This window comes from Anabrus simplex, chromosome 2, assembly GCF_040414725.1.
Source record: "Anabrus simplex isolate iqAnaSimp1 chromosome 2, ASM4041472v1, whole genome shotgun sequence".
In the NCBI taxonomy this organism is placed as follows: Eukaryota; Metazoa; Arthropoda; class Insecta; order Orthoptera; family Tettigoniidae; genus Anabrus; species Anabrus simplex.
In genome coordinates, this window is record NC_090266.1 from 1,100,479,074 (window position 1) to 1,100,498,621 (window position 19,548).

At 37.2% G+C, this 19,548-nt stretch overlaps 1 protein-coding gene across 1 annotated transcript in view; it reads left to right on the forward strand.

Moving 5' to 3' along the window:
- The window catches only part of LOC136863785 (RNA exonuclease 1 homolog), a 260,407-nt gene that overhangs the window by 126,346 nt on the left and 114,513 nt on the right, over nt 1-19,548 (forward strand). The window lies entirely within an intron of this gene.

Consider the following 19,548-nt stretch of genomic DNA (forward strand, 5'->3'; position numbering starts at 1 on the left):
GTTAAGGAGTACGAAGGTGATTTCTTTTTTTACAATTTGCTTTACGTCACACTGACACAGGCATGTCTTATGGCGATGCTGGGATAGGAATGGGCTAGGAGTGAGAAGTAGGAGTGTATGATTCGAAGCTGTGTATCGATTCATTCAAGTGTCCAAGTGAATCGATTCACAGGAACGGCGAGCTCACGGCACACGATTCAGCTGACTTACGGCAGACAGCGCGCACTCACGGATTAGTGAGACACAGTACACACACGGCTTACTAGCGGGACACTGGAAATTGGTGGGGAGCCGAACTTCCACTGCAGCGAGACATACAGAGCCATGACACACGGAAAGAATATTACGCAGTCATGGATCAGTGAGACACAGTACACACACGGCTTACTAGCGGGACACTGGAAATTGGTGGGGAGCCGAATTTCCGCTGCAGTGATACATACAGAGCAATGCACACTGAAAAAATCGTTCGCTATAACGGACTCTCGTGCTGAGCTCATTTGAAAATAATACCCACTAAAAATAGACTGATTTATTTGCACTGTTAAAAAAAGTAGCCAAAAACATAATTCCAAAGTACCTAGCTTGTAAGTAGGTAGGCTATTAGGTTATTCTATTTACCATATTAGTTTAATCAATCAGTAATTTTATAAATGGTTGACATTCAACAATTAATTAAACTCAGCTCTAGAGCCTACCCGCCTGGCTGAGTGGCTCAAATGGTTGAGGCCTGGCCTTCTGACTCCAACTTGGCAGGTTCGATCTGGCTCGGTCCGGTGGTATTTGAAGGTGCTCAAATACGTCAGCCTCGTGTTGGTAGATTTACTGGCACGTAAAAGAACTCCTGGGGGATTAAAATTCCGGTACCTCGGCATCTCCAAAAACCGTAAAAGTAGTTAGTGGGACATTTATTGTTTTCAATCAATCAATCAATCAATCAATCAATCAATCAATCAATCAATCAGTACTAATCTGCATTTAGGACAGTCACCCAGGTGGCAGATTTCCTATTTGTTGTTTTCCTAGCCTTTTCTTAAATTATTTCAAAGAAATTGAATATTTATTGAACATCTCCCTTGGTAAGTTATTCCAATCCCTAACTCCCCTGCCTATAAACAAATATTTGTCCCAATTAGTCCTCTTGAATTCCAACTTTATCTTCATATTGTGATCTTTCCTACTTGTAAAGACACTACACAAACTTATTTGTCTACTAATGTCATTCCACGCCATCTCTCCATTGACAGCTCGGAACATACCACTTGTGATATAGATGTTGATTCCCATATGGAACCTGAAATGTTTGTCCTGAATGAGTAAATTTATAATACCAATATAAATGGTCCGTTATTGGACATTATAAATTTTCCAGCTAACTCATTCCTGGTTGCCAGCATTTCACCCCAGTGTGCTAAGTTGGGCTCATCAGTTGGTAAATAGCACAACTACCAAGACGTATGGCTAGTGCATACCGCGTAGGTTTCTTGGAGCCACCGGCAGTACCAATGCCCCATGAGAGACTTTGTCTCATTACCAAAAATTGATGCCTGGCTGGCCATCAGATGATATAGACGTTGATTCCCATAGGGAACCTGAAATATTTGTCCCAAATGTGTAAATTTATAATACCAATATAAATGGTCCGTTATTGGACATTATAAATTTTCCAGCTAATTCATTCCTGGTTGCCATCGTTTCGCCCCATTGTGCTAAGTTGGGCTCATCAGTTGGTAAATAGCACACCTACCAAGACGTATGGCTAGTGCATACAACGAAGGTCACTGCATAGGCTATTGGATCCAGCGGCAGTGCCAGTGCACTGTGATAGTCTTTGTCTCATTACCAAAAATTGATGCCTGCCTGGCCATCAGTTGATATAGATGTTGATTCCCATAGGGAACCTGAAATATTCGTGCTTAATGAGTAAATTTATAATACCAATATATGCACTAGCCATGCATCTTGGTAGGAGTGCTATTTACCAACTGATGAGCCCAACTTAGCACACTGGGGCGAAACGCTGGCAACCAGGAATGAGTTAGCTGGAAAATTTATAATGTCCAATAACAGACCATTTACATTGGTAACATACCACTTAGTCAAGCAGCTCGTCTTATTTCTCCCAAGTCTTCCCAGCCCAAACTTTACAACATTTTTGTTACACTAATCTTTTGTCCTAAATCACCCAGAAGAAATCGTGCTGCTTTTCTTTGCAATTTTTTTTTTTTTCAGTTCTTGAATCAAGTAATCCTGGTAAGGGTCGCAAACACTGGAAACCATACTCTAGTTAGGGTCTTACCAGAGACTTATATATGAATGGATGAAAACCATAACGGTATAAGTAGCATTTTGGTCATTCAGAGAAAAAGGCATTTAAACATCTTCAACACTCATATAAAGCATGCTATTTGTAGTTATACCACCCATCACTAGAACGCAGAATATTACCGCTATCACTTGTATCCCTTTTCTGGTGAAAGGATACATCCTCCCGGAGTTACATCCTGCACTTAACTCATTTTAAAAAAAATGTCACTTATACCGTTATGGTTTTCATCCATTCATATGCCCTCTCCTTTACATCCTTACTACAACCCCTAAACACCGTCATAATCATGTGCAGATATCTGACCCCTTTATTTATAATCCCATTTATGTAATTACCCCAATGAAGATCTTTCCTTATATTAACACCCCATGAGGAACTTTCACCCCATCAACGCCGTAATTAAAACTGAGAGGACTTTTCCTATTTGTGAAACTCACAACCTGACTTTTAACCCCGTTTACCATCATACCATTGCCTGGTGTCCATCTCACAACATTATCAAGGTCATTTTGCAGTTGCTGACTATCTTGTAACTTATTTATTACCGTATATAGAATAACATCATCCACACAAAGCCTTATCTCACTCCACTTCTTTACTCATAACATTTATATATATAAGAAAACATAAAAGTCCAATAGTACTGCCTTGAGGAATTCCCCTCTTAATTATTACAGGGTCAGATAAAGCTTCGTCTACTCTAATTCGCCGAGATCTATTTTCTAGAAATATAGCAACCCATTCAATCACTGTTTTTTCTGGTCCAATTGCACTCATTTTTGCCTGTAGTCTCCCATGATCCACCCTATCAAATGCTTTAGACAGGTCAATTGCGATATAGTCCATTTGACCATTTGTCCATTAGACCTCCTGAATCCAAATTATCTGCGATATCTTGCTGGAACCCTACAAGTTGAGCTTCAGTGGAATAACCTTTCCTAAACCCGAACTGCCTTCTATTGAACCAGTTATTAATTTCGTAGCACCCTTTCCTTTATTCACACGGTCAACTATAGCGACTCTCCATTCATTTGGTATAGCTCCTTCATGCAAACAATAATCAAATAAGTACTTCAGATGTGGTACTGTATCCTAACCCCTTGTCTTTAGTATATCCCCAGAAATCTTATCAATTCCAGCTGCTTTTCTGGTTTTCAACTTTTGTATCTCATTGTAAATGTCATTGTTATCATATGTAAATTTTAATTCTTCTTTAGCAATAGTCACCTCCTCTATTGGGACATTATCCTCGTAACCAACAATCTTTACATACTGCTGACTGAATAATGCTGCCTTTTGAAGATGTTCACATACATACTCCCCTTATTCATTACTGATTCCCCGAATGTTCCTCTTGGAACCTGTTTCTGCCTTGAAGTACCTATACATACCCTTTCATTTTTCACTAAAATTTCTATGACCACGAATTATGCTTGCCATCATGTTATCCTTAGCTGACTTCTTTGCTAGCTTCAGTTTCCTAGCAAGTTCTTTCAATTTCTCCTTACTTCCACAGCCATTTCTAACTCTATTTCTTTACAGTCTGCACCTGCTTCTTAGTCTCTTTATTTCTCTATTATAGTAGGGTGGGTATTTACCATTCCTTACCATCTTTAAAGGTACAAACCTGTTTTCACATTCCTCAACAATTGTTTTAAACCCGTACCAGAGGATGTTTAAAATTTTATTTACCTTTTTCCATCGATCATAGTTACTTTTTTTAAACTCTCTCATGCCTGCTTTATCAGTCATATGGTACTGCTTAAAGTCCTACTTTTAAGACCTTCCTTTCTATCACATTTATTTTTAACTAGGACAAAAACAGCTTCATGATCACTAATACCATCTATTACTTCAGTTTCTCTATAGAGCTCATCTGGTTTTACCAGCACCACGTCCAGGATATTCTTCCCTCTAGTTGGTTCCATCACTTTCTGAATCAGCTGTCCTTCCCATATTAACTTATTTGCCATTTGATGGTCATGCTTTCTGTCGTTCGCATTACCTTCCCATTTGACATTTAGTAAATTCAGATCCCCCGCTACAATCACATTTCTTTCCATGTCGTTTCCCACATAGCTGATTATCTTATCAAATAATTCTGAATCAGCGTCAGTGCTACACTTTCCCGGTGTGTACACTCCAAAGACATCAAGTTGCCTATTATCTCTAGAAATGAGTCCTAAAGCCAATAACATTATTATTTAGCCTACCCTCTTGACTATGAGTCCTGCTCATGACCACTCAAAATTCTCTGTTTGATGTTGGGAGGAACCGCTCAGTATTCTCTCAGTTCGTATGTCGCATCACTGCAAATCACTTCAATAATTGTATCACGAAATCACCGGTGTACGTGGACAGTGAATAAGTGAGCTGACTGATTCGGTTCACCCACCCACCCACCCACCCACTCACTCACTCACTCACTCACTCACCCACCCACCCACCCACCCACCCTGAAATATAAACATGTTGAGTCAGAAAACCAGTGGACTACTGTACATCTCGGGTAGCCGATACAAAATATGACGATTAAAAAAATTCTCTGCTGATAGAAAAAGACATTTACAAATACAACCGAGCTAGTTGGCTGTGTGTTTAGGGTCGTGTAGCTATGGGCTGCATTCGGGGGATGGTGGGTTCGAATCCTACCGTCATCAGCCATTAAGATGGTTTTCCGTGGTTTCCCATTTTCACACTAGGCAAAAGCTGGTGCTGTACCTTAATTAAGGCCACGGCCTCTTCCTTTCCACTTCTAGCCCTTTCCTGTCTCTTCGTCGCCATAAGACCTATCTGTGTCGGTGCGATGTAAAGCAACTTATTTGATTTTTATTTAATATGTAGGCTACTTATTGTGGACACAGGTATTTTTACTTCTAATTCTGTATATATAATAGAGTTGTGACTTTCAGGGAACTGTGGAAAACCATAAGCTAGTGTATAAAATTTGAGTTGAAATGAAAATGCACAGCCTGTTTCCAGTCATTCGACTGGGTCAGGAATGGTATGAATGAAGCCCCCATCTAGCGGCGAGGATAGGAATTGTGCCGGCTGCCAAAGTCTGTCGCACTCCTCTGGGGCAGTGATCAATGAATTACAGATGAAATGAAATGATATAGGGGAGTGTTGCTGGAATGAAATATGACAGGGAAAACCAGAGTACCCGGAGAAAAACCTATCCCGCCTCCGCTTTGTTCAGCACAAATCTCACATGTAGTGACCGTGATTTGAACCACGGAACCCAGTGGTGAGAGGCCAGCGCACTGCCGCCTGAGCCATGGAGGCTCTAAAATTTGAGTTATATTTATTATTATTATTATTATTATTATTATTATTATTATTATTATTATTATTATTGACTACATAAGTTTTGTGTAGTAATAAGCATGTATAGTATTGCACAAGTACATATTTTTTTCCTGAATTTCAATTTTTAACACTTACTTATTTTGTATGTTGTACTTACCGGAAATATAATGAAATTTCCACGTTCTTTGAAATCATTTAAGAAAAGACTGGGCAAACAACTGATAGAGATTCTCCCAACTGCATGACAGCTCTAAATGCAAATCATTGATGATTGTGTGTACAAATATTTTTCATCTAGCTCTATATACTTATTTAATGGAGTTGTCACTGTTGAGGGAAGGCTTTGTATCATCAAAACTTGATGCGAAGAAGTGGCTGCAGGAGAATCGAGAATTTGAATGCTAGATGACCCATAGGAAAGCAGTTCATAGAATGAAGACCAGGGGCCTGTTCCACAAAAGTATGGTCTTGTACATTACAAGTAAATTCTCTAGTAACTTGTACAAATACCAGAGTTTCTGTTCCACAAAAGAATTTTCTACAGTTGTACTTTACTACTCCATACTTACAAATTACTAGTGAATTTTTATAGGCGTATTCCACAAAAGTACTAGTACTTGTAACTTACTAGCGAATTGAGAAGAATTCTCTACCAGTGAAAGGACAATAATATATAAATGTACTAGTGCTATTTAAATACGCTTATTTTGGATACATTTTGATAAATATGTGGTCTAGCAGTAGTGATAGTGATGGTGATGAAAATGAAAACTATCGTCTGTACAGGGAAAGAATAAACTTCCAGTTTAACACTGTATTTGAATACAATGAACGTTTTAGGTTAAGCACAATATAGTGGAAGAACTTTTGATAGATATTGGCCATAGCTTGAAATATCCTACGAACAGAAATAAATCTCTCTCTGCTAAACAACATTTACTAACAACATTACATTGGCTAGGAAATGGTGGTCAGTACCATGGTACTGCAGATATGCTTGGGATGGCAAAATCTTCGGTCTGTGGTAGCTGCAATAAATGATATAAAATTTCCTCAAATTGTTTGTTGGCCTGAAAATACTGAAAAAAAACATATTCCAAGAAGGACATTCCTGGAATCATTAATGAGCAGAATATCTCTTACATACGTCCAACTTTTCCCCTCAAAAGCTCCATGAGCTTTTCCCAAGTCAAATATTTCCATCCAACCATTTATTTTGTCTTGTTTTTTCAGACTCTCGCTGAATCCACCGAAACGAATATCTTTCCTACCTTCTATTTCCTTCAAAATGAATAACTTTGTTTCTCTTGACATCATTTTAACAATTCATGCAGAGTTTGCAATTTCGTAACAATTAAGTTTGGCGGCCGAATATCGTTATTAGCGGCATCTGATTCCTAATGACAGACCAAGGTAGGTATGTTAGACTCTCGTAGAACATACGCGAGGATCGCGGAAGAATAGAATGGGTGATAATAACGGAGTAATTTCCAATCATCAAAGAAATAAACTGAAAAATAACATCGTAGCATTAAAAAATTCACAGGAATATTAGTTTTTTCAATCTTTACTGCATAAGTTACAGTAAAATACGATATTACGATAAATGAGGCAAGCATAACCTAATTCAACGAATGGAATACGAAGATAAACAGCTGATTCATGCTATGACGTAGTATGTTTATTGATATGTCGTCACTTGTAAAACTTTTAACAATTCACTGGTAATATACAAGAGACTATCAATCTCTTGTGGAACAGAAATGTACAACTCCATACATTACAAGAACCCACACTAGTAACTTGTAATGTACAAGACCATACTTTTGTGGAATAGGCCCCAGATGGCAGCAGCATGCATTGAATGTTGTTGCTGCTGTCTTATCAGTATACACTGCACAGATGCAATAGGACCGATGATATAACAGTTCATAAATTTTCTGATCCTGATTTGGACTTTGATGTTAGATACAATTATTATGTAAAATTATTGAAGAAACCACACAGTTAAAGTAATGGTCACACTATGCTGGGCACTTTGAGTTCAGTTAAAGCACTATTTCTGAAGGTCTACCATATAGGAGTATATATGTACTATATTTGTACTTATTTCTTGGTTATATTTATTTATTCATTCATTTATTCATTCATTAATTTTATCAATACAAAATAATATTTCAACAATGATTTGGTTTTTTTAAAACTTTGCTCCAGCTCGAAAGTCTAAGGTGTCAAATAAAAGACTTCGTCCAGTGGAGCGTTATCAGGAAATGTGCCCATAAAGCTGGCAGCATTTCCTCGTTGGATAGCAATTCCTATCTGCTGCCTTAGGAATTCTGTTGAAAAGGAGTCTCCAGTGATTGCTGTTTGTTGTTTGCCAATATCTGATATCAGACTTTTAGTCTCTTGACACCACGTCCCCATCGTTTCGACTGCGAATAACACGAAGATGTAGTTGTCTGTTACTCCTCTGTATTTCGCCCTTTTATTGCGCACGGCCAATTCCGCAGAAGAACCAGCAGCCTTGCCACTGTGAGGCAAATGAGATGGTGCTAATGTATCCACACACGTGGCATCCCACAGGAGAGATCTGCCATTGTTTCATGGGACTAAAGTCAGACCATCAGGGTGTTTTCCATCGGCGCGACTAGGTTCTAGGACAGAAGGGACATCGATAGATGTAAAAGTTCTTTTGATAATGTCATTAATTGAACAGTGTCTAAGGAGTTAGGTTGTGTTTTATTTTAGTGTTTTATTTAATTTAAATATAGATAAACAAAATGTAGGGAAATCTGCAAACAAATTGTCTTTTTTTTCTTTTTTTTCTTTTTTTTTTTGCTTTACGTCGCACCGACACAGACATGTCTTATGGCGACGATGGGATAGGAAAGGCCTAGGAAGTGGAAGGAAGCGGCCGTGGCCTTAATTAAGGTACAGCCCCGGCATTTGCCTGGTGTGAAAATGGGAAACCACGGAAAACCATCTTCAGGGCTGCCGACAGTGGGGCTCGAACCCACTATCTCCCGAATACTGGATACTGGCCGCAGCAAATTGTCATTACTAGCATCTATTTGTTCTTAAGATTTAATGTGCTGTTCATACTGATTGCCACAACTCATCTCTTACCAAACATATATATTTCATGCCTTACTTTCCATGATTTTCTTTTTATATATCAGTTTGCTTTAACTGCTGTCTGTTTAACCCTAGAACACTAATCCTTCGTAAATTTTACGACGGTAGGTAGCAGAACGGTATAGTTTATTGCCTTCCGCGCATGCGTGCCTGCTGCCATTTTTCGTAGCTGATTTTTTCGAGCAGTTATTGACTGTAGCATGTGTGTTTGTTGATATCTTTGCTCATTCTTGTAATAATTGTGCGGGTGTCGTGGTTAGTGATAGTGTTAGTGATAGTGTGAATTCTTGGGATCTCACATTAACTCTGTTTTCAACTGATTTGAAGGTACGTACATTATTATCACAATTTAAACACTTACTGTTTCTTAAGTATATACGTATTGTTTTTAAGTCACTATCAACCCTGTGTCTGTTATAATAGCACGCTGCAGGAGAGCAATCTGAAGATGAAATGGCTACCAGAATACCAGAGAAAATAATTGGAGAAGATGAAATAAACTGATTATTATACGAATTGGAGGAAGATGAAGAAGATGAGGAAGAGAGTGAAGAAGAGGACTTCGTGCAAGAAGATAGTATTCATGATACCAGTGATAGTGAGGAATGTTTCAATTACAAAGATGAGAATGAGCATGTAAGTCCAGAAAGAGGAAACAAAATTGGCGTTAGTGGTACATCATTTCATCAGTTGACATCTTCGGACACCCAACAGATCCCAATTACATCTGATTCCTCTGAAGAATGATGAACCGGATTATTCTGATTTTGTTTTACATTCTGATTTTGATTGCAATATAATATTTATCAAGAAACGAATTGTTAAGAGGAAGAAATGGTCACCCTTGGTCAACCAAACCAAAATGTCGTTCTGTTCTTATTGCTGCCAGAAATAAAATTCCGTTCTTCAAGTACGGACCTGCAAATAATGCTGGAGATGCAACTACTCCAAGGGAATGCTTTGAGCTATTTTTCAACGAAGAAATGATCAACAAAATTGTACTTCATACTAACGAACAAATAGATCAAGTAAAAATTCTCTACAAAGATAAAAGGTGTACAACATCTGACACCAGTAAAGTTGAAATGCATGCTCTCGTGGGACTTCTTGCACTCAGAGCTGTAATGAAGAACAATGATCTAAGTGTGAGAGAACTATACAACATTACACTCTGTGGCACGAAATATAAATCAACTATGAGTGCCGAGAGATTGTAGTTCCTTATGAGCTGTCTATGCCTTTGCTGGCAGGAACTAGTGTTTACAGTGCACTATGTCTTCTGGTATGGGCTAGAGCAATTTTGTTACTTTCATTGATCTGTCTCTGTCTTATCCTTGGCTTTGACAATATGAAAGTGACTGAGGTATGAGCGATGCTAGTAATGCCATTCCTTCTGCAGCCAATCCCTGCTATGAATGGTGTGAAAATGTTGCTCATAGGGTCAGTTGGTGCATGCATTTCAGTGGGCTTGGCATACTGATATGTAACAGCAACTTCTGACTCGGCGAGGAAAGCAACAGGTAACTACCTCACTCCTCATTTCCCTAGTACGCCTCTTCAGTGATGCCTAGGCCATCTCTGACAGCTGATAGCAGAGCTGTTGAGGATCCAACCAGTCTTAGGGCTGAAGACTGAACATACACACATGAGCTGTCTACGTTTTGACAACAAAGAAACACGTGAGGAGAGGAGGAAAACAGATAACTTTGCAGCAGTGAGAGAACTGTTGGACAATTTTGTTCAAAACTGCAAAACTAAGTACACGCCAGGAGTATTCGTAACGGTAGATGAGCAATTGCTAGGTTTTAGGGGCAAGTGCAAATTCCGTATGTATATAGCTAACAAAGCAGACAAATACGGTTTGAAGATTGTGATGGCATGCAACGTAAGCACGAACTACATGATAAATGCAATCTCTTACTTGGGAAAGAACACCAACACAGAAGGTTTGCCTCTAGGGGAATATTATGTGAAAGAGCTGACAAGTCCTATCAACGGTAGCTATAGGAACGTTACAACAGACAATTGGTTTACTAGTGTTAAGCTGGCAGATGATCTACTAAAGGCACCATACAATCTGACAATTGTTGGTACAATTGGTCAAAACAAACGGGAAATTCCTCAAGAGTTGCTCAATAATGTTCCAGACAAGTGGGTTCTTCCATATTCTGCTTTGACAAAGAAAAAGTGTTAATTTCCTATAAACCCAAACAAAACAAAGTTGTTTATTTGTTATCCACTACTCATGAAACCATAGAGCTAGACTCACAAACAAAAAAAGCCGAATATGATTCACATGTATAATGACATGAAAGGTGCTGTAGACACCATGGACCAAATATCTTGACTTATCAGTTTCATTTTCCGTATTGACAGTTATCGTATGTTATAGACAAGAAAGTTTCCACCTTTTCAGTACAAATTTATTTATATAAAACTTCAATCTACAGTACCGGTTTCGACCTTTTTACAAACGGTGCTGTACACTATTACCTTCACATGAGTCAAGTTTTATTGATTTGCCTTGTCCATTATAAAAGTCATGATACAGAGTATGTCTTACGTTCTAATTAGGCATACTTAAAGTTAAAATTGACTATATATACAATCTAAAATATTTATTTATTTATTTATTTATTTATTTATTTATTTATTTCTTTCTTTCTTTCTTTCTTTCTTTCTTTCTTTCTTTCTTTCTTTCTTTCTTTCTTTCTTTCTTTCTTTCTTTCTTTCTTTCTTTTTAACTTTAAGTATGCCTAATTAGAATGTAAGACATACTCTATATCATGACTTATAATGGACAAGGCAAATCAATAGAACTTGACTTATGTGAAGGTAATAGTGTGCAGCTGAGGATGACCGTATGTAAAAAGGTCGAAACCGGTACTGTAGATTGAATTTTTATATAAATAAACTTGTATTGAAAAGGTGGAAACTTTCTTGTCTATAACATGGACCAAATGTGTCAAACAATTACATGCATTACAAGTAATAAATCTCATTTACCAACAGAAGGGACTAGCGATGGGCGACCCGATATCTGGAATCCTTGCTAACATTTTTATGGATCACCTTGAGACCAACAGGATAATCAATAAAATCAATGGTCTACAGCTTTGGCTAAGATACGTCGATGACACATTTGTGATCATCGACACGCATCGCAATAATAGTGATAACATTTTAAAGACCCTTAATGACCTTCGCCACAATATCAGGTTCACTAAGGAAGATGAAATCAACAGGTCTTTAAACTTCCTGGACTTAACCTTGACCAGAGCCCGTGATGATTTTATTTTCCAAATTTACAGAAAGCCTTCCGCAGCTTCTTTGACAATTAAGAATGAGTCTTTACACCCTCAATCTCATAAACAAGCAACTTTCTACAGTTTAGTTCATCGATCATTAAATATTCCACTATCCCCTTCCAACCGGAAAAAAGAGTTCGAATATATAAAAGAACTGGCAAAACTTCAAAGCTATAAACCTAACCTGATAAATAAGATTATTGGTAAAATAAAATCAAAAAATACTACAAAATTTATTCCAGATAAGCCCAAAAGAATAAACACTGCCACCTTCACCTTCACTAACCCCACCATATACAGCATTACTAATGCATTTAAGAAGCATAACATCAGAATTACCGGGCGAGTTGGCCGTGCGCGTAGAGGTGCGCGGCTGTGAGCTTGCATCCGGGAGATAGTAGGTTCAAATCCCACTGTCGGCAGCCCTGAAGATGGTTTTCCGTGGTTTCCCATTTTCACACCAGGCAAATGCTGGGGCTGTACTTTAATTAAGGCCACGGCCGCTTCCTTCCAACTCCTAGGCCTTTCCTATCCCATCGTCGCCATAAGACCTATCTATGTCGGTGCGACGTAAAGCCGCTAGCCAAAAAAACAAAAAACAAAAAAAAACATCAGAATTGCCTACCGAACCCGCAACACTAATCGGAATATATTCTTTAATTCCAACTTGGTAAATACTTCTCAGGACAAATTTTCAAACTCTGGTATTCACAGACTCAAATGCCCCCAGTGTGAATTTTCTTATATTGGACAAACTGGCCGCAGTTTTAGAACTAGATACTTGGAACATTATAATGCCTTGAAGCATAAAAGGTACTCTGCCATGAGCAACCACATGAGGGATTCCGGCCACAATTATTCTACAATTGAATAGGACCTCGACATTATAAAATATGTAAATAAAAGCAGCTTAATGACTGGATTGGAAAATACATACATTTTCTTGGATCAACATTTTAATAATAATAATAATAATAATAATAATAATAATAATAATAATAATAATAATAATAATAATAATAATAATTTGAATGATGTCCCAGAGAACAACAGCCCATTAATTGAACAAGTCCCCAAGTTAGTCACTAATTTTAATATAAATCATAACAATTTCACAAAAATCTTCAATTATAAATACCCCTCCGGTCGTCATAACAAATTCACCTTACCCCCTCCCCAGCACTCTCATTGTTGCGCCTACCCCTCCCGTCCCTACTTATTCTCCGCCTAAGCAAGCACACAGATACAACATGCAGCAACGGGCATATGTTTAACAGACCCCCTCGAACGGCAAATGTCTCCAGTCAACGCTCATCCAACATAAGAGGTAAGCTATCTTAGACTCCCATTTTGAACACCCTATTTTCAAGGCCCGAGTACATCTTTTTCCTTTTTCCATTTTTCAGATTTCAGTTCACGCACTTGGCATCTTATTTTTCCCGTTTCGATCTTGAACTCCCAGTAAAAATGAAGCGGCTTCAGGCGTGATCAATTCCTGTTTGAAGTGTTACTACTCCATGTCTGCTACAATATGTGATTTCTCTTGCCCGTCTCACGCATCTATACAAGAGTGTGATTTAATTATTTCTTCATTCAAAAGAATATAATCATCATTTTTTTGTCATGATGAACATTCTTATTAACTTACTAGCAAGATACCCGTGCTTCGCTACGGTATTATACTGAAATTTAGAATTGAATGCTTATTTTTTAAATATATAATCCGCCGAAATTCACGATCTGACTCGTTTTTTTTGAGAGAATATGCCAGAATTCGCGATCGGATTTGTTTTCTAATAGATTATGGCAAGTTTCCTCCCATTTTTCAATCTTTCTTTCCAGGAATCGATTTCGTACTTCCCGGGCTAGGTCCAGGTATTTCACCCGGTCAGTTGGGTCCCTAAATCTCAGCCATCTTTCCCTATAAGCATTTTTAATATGTATCTAATCCTTCAGGAGATCCAGCGTGGTGTCGTCTTGGGTGCCTTGGCGATACTGAACCCGCGGCCGGACTGCATTCTTAGTCATTACCCGTCCAGGACCCGTTTCCAGCCCGGTCCGCACATTCGACGACGGTCCATATTATTATTATTATTATTATTATTATTATTATTATTATTATTATTATTATTATTATTATAGATGTCTGGACCACACATCAAGATGCAAGACCGCTACTTGGCGGTAAATTACATCTGCCGCCATTGTCATTGTTGACAATGTGACCAGCATCATTGTAGTGCGTAGGCAAGTGTGCGGGATCTCTGGCGATACGAATGACATACTTCCGTGCATTATTGACCTTATTATAGAGGTGAACAATTTGACGGCCAATCTCATTCCTATCATTTATTTCAAATGTGTTTACGTTTTTATTTATATGCCAGGAGAGTCTACTGTAATCTAAGAACGTTCTCCGAAGGAAAAGATGGCTGTTGAAATCGAACCCAGGAAAGATTTAAAAAGATCGGTTTATGATCAGAATAAGTACATCGAAAATCTACAGCCTGTTTCCAGTCACTCGACAGGGTCAGGAATGGAATGAATAAAGTCCCCATCTCGCGGCGACAATAGGAATTGTGCCGGTTGCCGAAACCTGTCGCACTCCTCTGGGGCAATGATTAATGAATGACAAATGAAACGAAATTATATTGGACAGTATTGCTGGAATGTATGATGAGAGGGAAAACCGGAGTATCCGGAGAAAAACCTGTCCCGCCTCCGTTTTGTCCAGCACGAATGTCGCATTGAGAGACCGGGATTGGAACCACGGAACCCAGCTGTGAGAGGCCGGGGCGCTGCCGCCTGAGCAACGGAGGCTCCTTATAAATACATTATGAACAGTAAAATCAATTAGTCTCGCTTCCTTTAACATCCCACCGCCATTAAAGTTTATTTACCCCACCTCGAAAATAAACTAAAAGAAGGCGTGTTCCTTTATGTTTAAAGGAGATTCCAAACACCAATGTTCACGTCTATTACCTTCAGTTCTGAGATATAAGTATCCCCATAAAAATATTTCACTTACTTTTCATTTCCTTTCACTCCCCCCCCCCAAGTGAATTTTCCGGGAAAAAATACTTGTTTCCTTAATACTAAAGGATCTTCTAAATACCAAGTATCACGACTCTAACTTCTTCAGTTTTAGATTTTTGTGTCCTCATAAAATGAAATTCAATTCCTTTTCACTCCCGCCCCCAAGATGATACCCCCCCCCAAAACGGGTTTTTCTTTGTTTTTAAAGGAGAACCAAATACCAATTTTCACGTCCGTACGACCTAACAACTTTAGTTTTTATTAGATGTAAGTATTCTCATACAATTAATTCAATTAATTTTAAATTCTTTCACCTCCCCCCCCCCCTAATTCATTGGATTTTCCGAGAATAGGTGTTTCATTACTTTTAAAGCAGATTCCAAATATCAAATTTCACGTCTGTAATATCTTCATTTTTGAGATAACAGTAGCCTAATTAAAAGTATTCAACACGATTTTCAGGCACTTTTACCCCCCCCCCATCCAAGTGGTATTTCCGAAAACTAAAAATACACGTTTCTCTATTTTTAATACAGATAAAAATACCATTTTTCACTTCTGTAACATGTTAAGTTTTTTGAGATATACTGTATAAATTCGCATTTAAAAATTTCACCCCCTTTTTAGTTCCCCTTAAGAGGAGTTTCCAAAAACAAATCACCTCTGTTTCTTTACATTTACAGGAGATTACAAAAGCCTCATTTTACGTTTGTAACATTCTACGTTTCTCAGATATTCTGTAGATGTAGTCTTTCAAAAAATTCACCCAATTTGTCACTCCTGTTTAACCGCCATTAATTGGATTTTCCAAAAACAAACAAAAAATACGTGTTTCTTTATTTTTAAAGGAGATCCCATATACGAATTTTCAATTTTGTAATATCTTCAGTTTCTGAGATATATGTATTCTCATTAAAGGCATTCAACCCATTATTCATCCTTTTAACCCCTCCTCTTGGGATTTGCAGAAAAAAAATGTGTTCCTTTATTTTTAAAGCAGATTCTAAATATCAGTTTTCACATGTGCAAACTTTTAAAGTTTTGAGATGTATATACACCCATTCCCCCCACCCCCCACTATTTGGATTTTCCAAAAGAAAAAAAAAACATTTTTTTATTTAAAGGAGATCCCAAATACCAATTTTCAGGTCTGTAATATCTTCAGGTTCTGAGATTGAAGTATCCTCATTAAAGGCATTTAACCCTTTTTTCACCTCTCTTTCACCCCTCCTATTGGGATTTTCCAAAAACAAAAAGTACATTTTTCTTTATTTTTAAAAGAGATTTTAAATACCAATTTTTACATCTGTAAACTTTCAAAGTTTTGAGATATAGATACGCTCATTTTAAAAATTCACCCCCCTTTTCACCCTCCCATTAACTGGATTTTCCAAAAACAGAAAAATACGTGTTTCTTTATTTTTAAAGGAGATCCTAAACACCAATTTTCAGGTCTGTAATATCTTCAGTTTCTGAGATATAAGTATCCTCATTAAAGGCATTCAACCCTTTTTTCACCCCTTTTCACCCCTCGTATTGGGATTTTCCGAAAACAAAAAAATACGTGTTTCTTTATTTTTAATGAAGTTTCTAAATACCAATTTTTACATCTGTAAACTTTCAAAGTTTTGAGATATAGATACGCTCATTTTAAAAATTCACCCCCCTTTTCACCCTCCCATTAACTGGATTTTCCAAAAACAGAAAAATACGTGTTTCTTTATTTTTAAAGGAGATCCTAAACACCAATTTTCAGGTCTGTAATATCTTCAGTTTCTGAGATATAAGTATCCTCTTTAAAGGCATTCAACCCTTTTTTCACCCCTTTTCACCCCTCGTATTGGGATTTTCCGAAAACAAAAAAAATACGTGTTTCTTTATTTTTAATGAAGATCCTAAATACCAATTTTTACATCTGAAAACTTTCAAAGTTTTGAGATATAGATACGCTCATTTTAAAAATTCACCCCCCTTTTCACCCTCCCATTAACTGGATTTTCCAAAAACAAAAAATATGTGTTTCTTTATTTTTAAAAGAGATCAAAAGTACCAATTTTCAGGTCTGTAATATCTTCAGTTTCTGAGATATAAGTACCGGTGTCCTGATTAAAGGCATTCAACCCCTTTTTCACCCTTTTCACCCTTTTTCACCCCTCCTATTGGGATTTTCTGAAAACAAAAAAATACGTGTTTCGTTATTTTTAAAGAAGATTCTAAATACCAATTTTTACATCTGTACACTTTTAAAGTTTTGAGATATAGATACACTCATTTTAAAATTTCACCCCCCTTTTCACCCCCTTAACGATGGAATATCCAAAAATCCTCTCATAGCGAGCACCTACATCTTAATATGAATGTATCCCCAAAATTTCATTTCTTTATGTCTAGTAGTTTTGGCTCGGCGATGATGAATCAGTCAGTCAGTCAGTCAGTCAGGACAAGTTATTTTATATATATAGATTAGCTATGAGTTTGATTATTACACTGCCAGCTCTTTGTTGTACCTTATGTTTTTAACCTCTGGCAACACGATTACGTGTTTTTCTCACTTAGCCATGATGAACACTTATATATTTTCACTCTTGTTTTATGTTTGAACATTCTGATTGACTGACTGGTAGCAATGATACCCTAATGATTTTAATTATTTCACTACCAGCTCTGTATTGTACTTTCTGTTTTTATCCTCTGTTTCAACACGATTGTGTGTTTTTCTCTTAGCCATGTTGTAATATTTTATGTTTTTTTTCACACTAGTTTTAAGCCTATTTGATTTTCTAAATGTAAATGTTGTTTCTTAGGGCACCATATATTTTAAGGACACTAGGTTCGGGGCCCTGACCTAACTTTAGGCTAAGATTTATTTTCGGCTGATGATGCTTACGACAGTTAAGCGAAACATGTCCCATCTTACAACGCCTGTTGTAATGTTTATTTCCTAAATATAAGGAAAGTTAAGTATTGGAAAGGTGGTGTTAACTATTATTCTTATTTTAATATTCACAATTACATGCAGCCGAAAGACAAAACGTTGGCCACTTTGTATTTTTTTCAGTATGATGAACATTGCTTTTGTGAACGCATACATCATTTATCATTTGAATACACTCACAAGGAAGGAAAAACCAGTCAGTCGGAAAGAGTTCATGAAGTCCCTGAGTAATGAGCTTGTCGCCCCACACATGATGAGCCGACTAAACAATCCATCACTGCAACGATCATTACGCCAAATGATCTGTGAAAAATCTTGAGATACCGGTTCATCCAGAAGCTCCACAAGTACAGGGAAAGAGGAAGATCTGTCACTTCTGCCCTTCATCGAAAAGGAGGATGACAACATCCTACTGCAGTCATTGTCATGAAGCAATCTGTGCCCAACATCGAGCCATGTCTTGTGTTACCTGTGATGATGAAATCTAAGCTATAGTAAAAGTGTGTTGTTCTCTTCAGAGAGAAACAAAGAGAAGCATGAAACTGAAAGTAAATTCATTACTGTAGTGAATGTTTATAGTATCTTAGGCTATATATTGTTTTCCAGCGAACCGAATTGTATAAAAGATGTATTTTCAGAGGCATGTAAACAAATTAGAACTACAGAGAAAATCTTGCAGATGAACTTATAAGTATGTTTCTTCATGCCTTTTTTACATTTATACTTATTTTATTTATTTTCTTGGTACTTTTGGTTTCTTTGTGATGTAAATAACCCACATTCATAATTTTAAGGGTTTATTTGAACGAAAAAATTAATTTCTTATAAAATGTGTTCATTTAATGTTCTGTGTGTGTCAAGTTTTCTATATTTAATAAATAATCACATAAAATTATTTAATATCTACGTATTTTGATTCATGTTAAGTTTACGACACTATAGGAACTCTAAATAACCAAAATCTTGCCAAATATAAGCTGTTACCTAGAAAATATATCAATTATAAATTGGAGTAGTCAAATTTACGAAGGGTTAGTAATAATGTGTGGCAAAATAAGGTTAGTGTTCTAGGGTTAAGACTAGAGTTATTTCTTTTGTAGATACTAATTCTTAATTTATTTGTTTCTGTATTTCTACTTTTATTTTATTCATTTAAAATTTTGATGAGAGCTTGTGCTTGAACTGCAGTATCAGGTCTTACTTTGTCATCAGACTTTAAAGCTTGGGCAACTGCAGCATTTATTTTGGGTTGCAGGTTGAAGTTCCTTAAAGGTCTGACAGTTCACAGCTGTATTGATGTTATACCTGCAGCATGATGTCCACCAGCATAACATCACATCTCTCTCAAAACACAGTTGCCATTATTCAGTTAATAATTCCAATGTAAATGGTCCGTTATTGGACATCATACATTTTCCAGCTAACTCAGTCTTGTTTGCCAGTGTTTTGCCTCATTGTGCCAATTTGGGCTCATCATTTAGTAATTAGCATGCCTG